This window comes from Cebus imitator, unplaced genomic scaffold, assembly GCF_001604975.1.
Source record: "Cebus imitator isolate Cc_AM_T3 unplaced genomic scaffold, Cebus_imitator-1.0 Scaffold191, whole genome shotgun sequence".
Taxonomy (NCBI): Eukaryota; Metazoa; Chordata; class Mammalia; order Primates; family Cebidae; genus Cebus; species Cebus imitator.
In genome coordinates this window covers 501843-512008 of record NW_016107506.1, presented here as the reverse complement: position 1 = coordinate 512008, position 10166 = coordinate 501843, and positions in this window count along the sequence as shown.

Below are 10166 nucleotides of genomic sequence, written 5' to 3'. Positions count from 1 at the left end.
TTTTTTTTTTTTCACTTGTTTATTTAAAAACTAAATGTAGAGGACATCATTTTCTGAACTGAAAACAGTGGAATCCCTAGAATCTTATTACTAATGTGGCAAATAAGTTCTCATTGTGTTTAAAGGATTCATTGTTATCACTTTAAGTATACTTGTAAAATAAATCTTTATGAGCAGGAATGCCTTTAGCTATGTTCTTAATTTTAAGAGGCAGTGCACAGCCCTTTTATGGTGGTTGAGTACCTTAGATCTAGAGCAGTGAACTAACACTGAGTTCACTATCACAAGACTGGTTGTTTATATCAATGTTCTGTGACAAACATAGAACAAGCCATCACAGGCTGTTTTCTACTAAAACTCACAAGATTCAGTAACAAGTTCCTATAATGCAATTTAACGTATTTCATTTTCCATAAAGAACACTTATAGTTTCAAAGTTATAAGACAACAATTCTTAAAACAATTAAAATACACTTTTTAATGTTATAAGAAATCCCTTTGCCGGAAGAAGCAGGCTTAGAAACTCAGCTTTAAGATAAGATGTAAACAAGGGATTGATTCAACCTAAATTATGGTAACCGGTATGTAAATATTCAATAATAATTTTCTTAACTGTCTATTAAGGAAGTTTCTAACAGAAAGATTTGTTGACTCAAACTACCAGTGTTGACTGTCTCGCAGGAGTTCAAAGTTTCCATTAATCTGCTCACTGAAGCTTGTAACTCCTGGCTTCAGTTATGATTTCAAGCCAGAGGTATGTTAAAAGAATATGGAGCCTATTAAATTCTGTTGTTATGTTAACTAGACTTTAGGTTTGAACAAGTTATCTGTATTCTCATTTTGGCACAAACATGGACACCTAGAACTGGCCCTGTGGCAGTTATCTTAGGTGGGGGCAGATCCTAGCAAAAGATTGTGCGTGGGCTGGCACCCCTGAAGCCAACCCGCACCATGCGTTTCTGATCAGCCCATGTAAAGCGAGGGTCAGGAACAGAGCTGTACAGAGGGTGGCTCCCTCTCTTTGAAGGAGCTACACTGGGCCACTCTACTCCTGTAGCTTCTGACTTATACACAGTGGAAGGAAGGGAGACTTGGGCTTCAGGAATACTATTTTTTCCTCATAAATGAAGGCCAGTGATGGGAGGCAGGCAGAGAGAAGACCACGGTGTGACTTTTGTGGGCCTTACACACTGTGCCTGCTGTTGCCAGTGGCTACGTTGGCCATGCATGGAGATGCTTTTCAGATACAGTCTTAAAAGTTCTGAGTTCCAAATCTCCAGTTGTACAAGTTCAAAATAACAAGGGCAGTGCCAACTACTCTAGTTGACAGTGAATCTGGCCACTTCAGTCTCTGCTGGGAAACAAACAAAGAAAAACAGCTCAGAGATCATCATTAGGGACATAGGTGAAGAGTTGTGTCTGGTGGAATAGTCCATCATCAGAGTAGCTGTTTGTAAAGATTATTTTTATAATTAACAGGGAAGGGGAATGGATGGGTTCAAGGGATCTAGCATTTTGAAGAACCTTCTACTTTGGGCAACTGGAAGACCCCAGAGGGAGAAACAGTTGCTAAGCAGGGGCTGAAATTGGTGCTCACCCACCACTCACTTCCCTCTACTAAAACCTGTTCAGGGTAAAGCCCACAGGTTCTCCACTTCCCATTCCCATCCAGTCACTAAAATACTGTGCAGCTGGCCCTTTAACATCTGTTGCGACACTATGGCTGAATATACAAAAAACAGCACGAGAAGCCTCCTTAGGACCGTGTGGAATCTATTTAATTTGAGATGATTTGTTTGTGGGAGGAATGAAAACACAAGTCCTAGAAAATAACTACTTCATTACGTCTTATAATTTACTCCACCAGGAGATTGGACGTATGCCTCCAAATTGCCCTAGTGCAATTTTTGTGGATTTGGTGGCTCATACTAGTAAAACTAAAGTCAGTGGAAAATTTCCACATGTGAGAATTATAAATCCTTTAAAACAACAACATGTGCACACACAGCCCCCAGCATTTCTGAGTGTCTGGAAATCCTGATCATGACTGAAAAGCAGGAAGTCAGGATCTACGGCCTGAACCGTGTTGGAAAACACTTACATGGTGTGTTTTTTTAACACTAAAAAATTGTTTGGTTAGACTTAACATGCTCAGTCTCATTTCCTGAGAGCATTTCTTCTTGATTGCTACTTTGAAAAAGTTCTGTTTTACACTATTCACAATAGCAAAGACATGGAATCAACCCAGGTACCTATCCAGGGTGAATTGGATAAAGAAAATCTTGTACATATACCATGGAATACTATGCAGCCATGAAAAAGAATGGAATCACATTTTCTGCAGCAACATGGATGCTGCTGGAGGTTGTTGTCCTAAGGCAATTAAAGCAGAAACAGAAAGCCAAATACTGCATGTTCTCACTTATAAGTGGGAGATAAATGTTGAGTACACAGGGACACAAAGAAGGGAAAAACAGACACTGGAGATTCCAAAAGGAGGGAGGGAGGCAGAAGGGAAAGGGCTGAAAAACTGCCCATTGGGTACTATGTTTGCTACTTGGGCAGTGGGATCATCAGAAGCCCAAACCTCACCATCATGCAATATGTAACAAACCTGCACATGTGTCCTGGGTCTAAAGTAAAAAATAAAATAAAGTTAAAGTCCTACTTTAAATCATAAACTAATATATAGGGGTTGATGGGTTAGTTTTTTTTGTAAGGTAAACAGTGTAGATAAAATGTGGTAGTAACCTATTGCCAGTTTTTGTAAAACAGCTAAATGGGAAAGAATCAATCAATCTTTCTTTCTCTCTCTCTTTCTTGTTCCTTCTCTCTCCCTTATTTCTTTCTTTGTTGCTTAAACAATCATAGCTAAGACTACAAGTTTGCAAGAGCCAATATCTTTAGATTTCCTATTTATTCTTGCTCTCAGATGGCAACTGTATAAATCTTGTTCTGAACTAAAATACCTGGAAATCTGGGAACAGGGACTGGGTTGAAAACTAGAAAGGTACTAATAGTCACTATCTGACCCTGATGTTCTGATCATCTCAGTGCCACCACACATGGGCTAATGCCTTCCTTTTACAGTTCCCCTGGCTTGGAATTGCCTTCCTCACTCAGACCTGTTCTTATCATGTAAGCCATTTTCTTCCTTCAAAATCTACAGATTCTACTCTGTGGGAACCCAAGTGCAGATAGAAAGAGGTAGAAATGGAGAGTTGTAGGATACAGCCTGGGCTGGGCTTTGGGAAAGGGGTGGCTAGGCGCAGTGGAGGGCTTAGGAACAGAGTTATCATCAATCCAAACCATAGTTATATGGGGAGATTGGGGAGAGACTGGTGGTACTGGAAGGATCCTAGTTCAAGCTGGGCTGGCCAGTTCATGGAGATCCCTTAGCGAAGATGCCATGCAGCGGTGTCAGTGGATACCCGGGGTGCTTGACAGGAGTCTCCTCATGTGAACCCTACATCCAAACCATCTGCAAATCCTATTGGCTCTACTGCCCAAATGTATTTAAAACCTGATATCCCCACCACCTCTGCCACAAACACTTGGGCCAAGCTACCATCCTCTATTACTTGGATTATTACCTACCTGGCTTCTTCACTTCTGCCTGGGCCTCCCCACTTCTCAGCATCTCAATCCAGCAGCCAGAGCAATCCTATCAAAACTTCATGGCTCAAGGTAAAAGCTCAAATCCTTCCTAGGACCTCTGGGGTCCTACAGGGGTCTGTCCTTCCCCTCTTCTCTCTTTATCATGTCTTCCTTCTCCCTCACTCCCTTGGTCCTGATGCAGTGGTCCACCTACTGCTTTCCCCTTCATCCCAGACACACTCCCATCTCAGAGCCTTGCTCCTCCCTCTGGCTGGAGCACCTTCCCTCCATGTAGCTGCATGGGCCTCTCTGCCAATTCCTTCAAATCTCTGCTCAAAGGTCCCCTTCCTTTGGAATCTTCCCCAACCACATCTTTAAAGCTTGCTCTCTCAGCTTTGCCCTGCTCTGTCCCTCTCCCCTGACTTTTTTCCATAGCACTAACTACTGACGTATTTACTTTGTTTATTGGTTTATTTTCTGTCTCTACTCAGAGGAAGCTGAAGCACATTTACTTTCTAATGTATTCTCAGAGTATAGAACAGTGCCTGGCATGTAGTAGGCACTTAATAAATATTTCTTGACTAAATAAGTGAATAAATTGGTAAATTAAACAGGCCCCTAGTAATGACAAGGGGAATAGAATGGAGCTTGGATTGTTCACAAAGAGTCAATGGGACAGTCAGGGTCCTGGTTTGTGGAGCTGAGGCTGTGCTGAGAGGAAAGCAAAAGCAGATACAATATTGTCTGTATTTCTCTCGCGTTCATAGTGGAGCCATCAGGCACAGGTTGCTATCCGTTTGTCAGAGAATGGTCAATGCCTATGGTCAAATAGGTTCCACCTGAGCAGAGGCTGGCACTTTAGGACCCAAGCCTTCTATGAACCTCTGTAACAACCACTGTCTCATTCATTCATTCATTCATCCATCTGTCCATCCAGCAGTACATCCACCCATGCATTCAATCTTACAACAGTTATTTATCCAATGTCTTTTCAAACCCAGGATTTCACTGCTTGAATTTTCTGAACATCAATCCTACCAAGTTTTATGTCCTTGTGAGCAGGCACTCCTGCGTCTTCAAATTCTCTCATACCTCAGTATGTCTTGAATGAATGAACCTTGGACAAGAGGTTTCACTTGATTGTGCCTTATTTTGTTTCTTTGTAATCCAAGCAAAAGAACAAGGAGGATGGATAAATTAATAGATCAAAAGTCTCAGAATTTTTCATTTAGAAACCAAATATCAAACTAGTACTGAATACTCTCACAGTGCTACCCATATATCTCTGCTAACCTCTCATGATCCATTCCTTTTGTGTAGAACCTTGATAAATTCCAGGCTGACCCTAACACTGGAAAAGGGGCTTCATTCCTGGCTATTTATTCCATTAGTTGCTAGGTTATTTTAGTCCATTCATCTCACTGACTTTATTTCTCTTTCTTGTTCCACATTCTTCTTGAGTTTAAATAACTGTAGCCTTTTCACATAAGAAGGTTTTTAAAATGGGTATGTTGGTGCTCCTCCAAGCAGACTTTAATTCTTTACTGCCTGTCTTCATCAGCTTGGGCTGCCGTAAGAAAATATCATAGACTGGGTGGCTTAAACAGCAGAAATTAATTTTCCCACAGTTCTGCATGTTGGAAGCCCAAGTTCGAGGTGCCAGCATGGTAATTTCTTGATGATGGTTGTCTTCCTGACTTGCAGATGGCAGTCTTGTGCTCATATGGCCTTTCCTCAGTGTGGAGGCAGAGAAAAGAAGAGAAGTGGGGGAGCCAGAGACAGATTTATTCATCCTCTTATAAGGCCACGAATCCTGTTGGATTAGACTCCACCTTTACAACTTATTGAACCTTAGTTACCTTCTAAATACTGTATCTCCAAATACAGTCACATAGGTCTTCAACATATGAATTTTGGTAGGCACTATTCATTCCGTAACACTGCCCTATTTTAAGATGCCCATTATACACATTAGCAAATATTGATGGGGTTAATTTCATTGCAACTTTAATTTGATCATAACTCCATGCTATGTTTATGCCCAGTCTTTATATTTTCTTCCTCACTTGGCATGCGTTTCAAGTCACCACTTCACCAAACCCACTCCAGGAAAAGTGATTTATAGATTAGTCCTACTTTTGCCCCAGTTGTCAAGGTTTTACTTTACTCAAAATCTGGTTTCTTTTATTTTTGTTAAAAAACAGGTCAGTATAGAATCTGCTGTCCCTGTAAAACATTTTGTACACATTGTCTGGCTCTGTCTCCTTGATCTTATCTATGGTTGCACGGATACAAGCGCAAGATTGCTCTCTCTCTCTTTCTGTCTCTGTCTCTCTCTCCCCTCATATGACTGTTTTCTTCTAATAATTTGGGTTTCTGTTTAGAAGCTTCAGAGAAGCCTTGACCAAACACTATCTATGGAAGTCAGTCATATCACATCACCTGTTTTCTTTCTAACACGTAAGACTGCTGTTGTTTGGCGGATGAGAAATTGAGGCTAGAGAACGCAAGCAATTTGTTCATAGTTATTCAATTTCTGAGTAAAAAAGAGAAGGTCTGAGAGGTGGGATGAGGCTCAAAGGAGTCTGGAGGTAAGCCGGCCATCCCGCATAAAGAGCAAGACAGCCTATTATTAGGCTTTTCTCTTTTCAAGGTATTTTCAAACTTGCCCTCTCTCCCTTCCTTTCTGTCTTGACCTCCTTGACAAATCTGTCTGGCTGAGTGACAGGACAAGTGTGTGAAGGGTGCTGAGGCACTTGGCCAGGTGTAGGGTTGCCAGATGTATCAAATAAAAATGCAGAAGCACAGCTAAAATTTGAGTTTCAGATGAGCAAATGTTTCTTAGAATAAGTATATCTCCATGCAACATTTGGGATGTACTTATGCTAAAACATTATTTGTGTTTCATCTGAAATTCAAATTCAACTGGATATCCTGCATTTATTAGGTACCTTTAGCCAGATGGCTATACTACAACATGTGTCCTCTGGGTAAAGGTTACAAGCTTCCATGATGGTGAGTATGCTTAAAAAAGAAAACTAACAGTAGAGTTACGTTGAACTTCATTGTTTTATTTACTTTAGTGACATTTGACATTCTTTGACAATAAAAACAGCACCATAAATATCCCAAATTAAATGTGTATTTTACTTTGGAAACTCTGACTTACACTAATCTTTATCAGCTCAGTTCTGATTTTTTATGAATTCACAGCATTTAATATCTGGCCCAAAGTAACTAGAAAACAGCATGGCTTCCCCATTTGTCCTAAAGTCATCTGAGGGTCAACCTGGACAAGCTATTTAATCTCTCTTTTCACCTCAGTTCCTTCATCTACAAAATGGAGATGCTGGCACCTATCTCATAAGGGTGTTGTGAGGAGTGACTGAGAAAATGCATATGCAAGCGACTGGTTCAGTACTGCCTATTTAGTGGACACTAGAAATATCAGCTTCCTTTCTCTTGCCTTACTGCTCCATTTCTGGAAATGGACAGCATCACTTTTTAGACCATTGCAAAATATTAGGTTAAATAAGTAACACAGATATGTCTCAAAGAATCGTTGTTTCTACTTACTGATACACAAGTACCAACTGAGCCACATCCTTTTTATAACCCCTAATGATGATTAGTCAATTGAAATTGATTGAATGACTCATTCAACAAGCGTTTATTGAGCACCTAATGTGCTAGGCATACGGAGTTCTGGGGGTTGGAGATTCATGGTCAACAGAGCAAACTTGCCATTTTCCTTTGAGAATTGCTTATATGATAGTGGGGGCAGGAGCAATAGTGAACAAATAATCACAAGCAAAGATAATATATGGAACAACCAATTAGGGCAAATGTTGTGAAACCGAGCACTGAATCTGGTTATGTAGTGATTATTGGTGACCTTAATAATAACTTTTTATTCCCTGAAGATTGTTCAAGAGAATTCCTGGCCTCAAGAGATTCTTTGGCCTTGACCTCTCAAAGTGTTGGGATTACAGGCATGAACCACTGTATCCCGCTGTTTTTTAATTTTTTAATAGGAGCTGTTACAACATGCTTGTAGGCTGAAAGGAATGGCCAAGTAGAGGGAAACTGATAACCTAGAGGGCAGAGGACAACTCTAGGAGTGAGTGCTTGACAAGGCAGTGGAGGAAGAGGTTCCACTGGATGAGAGGAGGGCTTGCCTTGGACTGCAGCAGGGAGAGTTTGCTTTCTATATTAAGAGGAGAGGATGAGTATGTGAGCCTGCAGGTGCATTGGGAGATTGCTCAATTTGGCAATGGGAAAATGTAGAAATTCTTTCCTTTCTCAGTGAAATAAGACATAAAGTATTACCTTTCACTTCTCTTATCAATAATTATTGATTATTGATAAGCTGAAAATAGTGAAAATAATTATTGATAAGAAATTGTAGCTTCCTTATTTATATCAGGCTCTCACTGAGCACCCCCAAATACTCTTGGCTATATACCATTGTCTCCCCACTCCCGCTTTGGGGAGTGAGAGTCTGATTTAATTTATTCACAGACAGCTCTTTTCAGCTCACCAGGCTGACGTGCTGGTGTTCTGCTGTTTCTACCCATCACGTGTTTCTCTCCATTCAGATAAACTTCTTCCAGAAGAAGCTGCCCGTCTTGACAAGTCTGTTTTGAGTCTGTGCTCCACTGCACAGCCAGACCTGAAAGTGACGGGAACTGACAAACTCTCTGAACTTGTCCCATTGGATTTGTCTAATGGGCCTTTCCCTGACGTAGATGAAAAAGTCATTGACAGAAGCAGACCATTTACCGTGAACCTGAGTAGAGGTATAAGCCACGACAGATAAAATAGGGCTCTAAAGAAAGCTGGGAAATTCAGGACACTTGCAATGGACCCAAGGAGATCTTCACTTTGAAATGTGAAGATGAAATGGATGGGTATCAGGTTTTGCAGCCCCAGGTCAGCCAGCTGACCAGTAAGAATGCCAAACTCCTGTTACCTATCACTCTCCCTGCATTGCACTGCAGAGAAGCTGCTAAGTGGTGATTTGGGGGTCAGGGGTAGCTTCCAGCATCCTCTCTAGGCCTGAGGGCTGGGTTCCCTTTCCAAAGAGAAAAAAGTGCTATTTAAAATTTCGTGGCCATTCAGAAATTCTAGTTTGTTGGCAGAATTAACATTGAAGAAAGTTTTCCAAACAGAAGAGTCACATCTTAGGAGTGGTATTTTTAGGTTCTGTAATCAACACCTAACGTGAACATCATAGCAACTCAGAATTACCCTTGAAGAGCCCTTACATCACCCTTAAAACATACATCCCTGTGTTCTAATTTTCATTCACAGTGAAATTTGAAAATCACTGTGCTAGATTAAAGGAAGAAAAACAGGAAGGAAATGTATGTGCAGATGTCTGGCCTCAGACCATTCTGCCTTTAAGGCAGATATCAAATTCCCTGCTTTGAGAAAGCACTGAGGGGAGAACGCAGAGCATTCCTGTTGAATCACAGGGCTTACTTTATTCCCTTTTCATCTTAAGCCTTGACGACTTTTGCAGATGGTAAAGGATGTGTTCGTCCTCGTGATGACTACACAAAATAGCGGCAACGCATCAGGTCCAGGTTAGGGCTAAAGTGAAATAATATCACTTCACTCTATTTTCTGTAAGAAGAAGCTGTAGATAAGTCAGTGGGTATGTAAATGTCTCCTCTACAAGCAGTCAGTTGGCTGAATGAAGAGTTAAAGTTGCTTGATTAAAGTAGTAAAGCAAATACTTAAATACTTAGGGAAAATTTAAAACACAGCCCAGTGTAGGAAGATCTGATGCGAAAAGATAGCTGATAGTTCATTTTGAAAAGGGAACAGAAGGACCTCTCCAGTGTCAGCCAACACTGGAGTCTGAAAACCAGCACTTTGAGGAGCAAGAGATGGTAGAAGAGAAAAGGCTTTGAGGAGGAATGGAGCCTGAGCAACATGACAGGCCACAGACGAGAGAGAGGATCAGCTCTAGGCTCTTGGTGATAGGGTAGTGCTGACGTTCCTGTGGAACAGAGATATCAGGCCTTGACTTTTTTTTTTTTTTTTTTACTGGCTTTGGAAACTCCCTTATGATCTTCTCGAGACTTGAGGAGAGTCAGTTACCCAAACCATCCCTAGGGAGTAGAAAACTATGTAATGGGTCAGAATCCAAGCTGGAATGGGAAAATGAGGAGAGTTGGCTCAACCCTCCCAGGACTGCTCTTCCCTCAAAGAGTAGAAACAACAGTGTATTAAATGGTTGTTGCAGGTCCAAGGATATGATCAACAGCAAAACCATCAGAGAAGTTCAATGTGGACAGAGATAGGGAATTAGGACGTAGGCAATGGGGAGGACACGGCTGCAGGAATCGATGGAAGAGTAGATTGAAGAGTAGATTGAAATGAAAGTCCTTTCTCCTAAATATGCTGGAGTTGGAGTTGCTGACTCAGATGGCTACTGGTGTCAGCCAACAGCACCAATAGTTGAAAAGGCTTAGTATAAATTTTGTGCTAGGCTCATTCTACTGCAATTAAACATCATACCCACTAAGTTATTTTGGCTTTTAAAACACTGTGGGGATGAG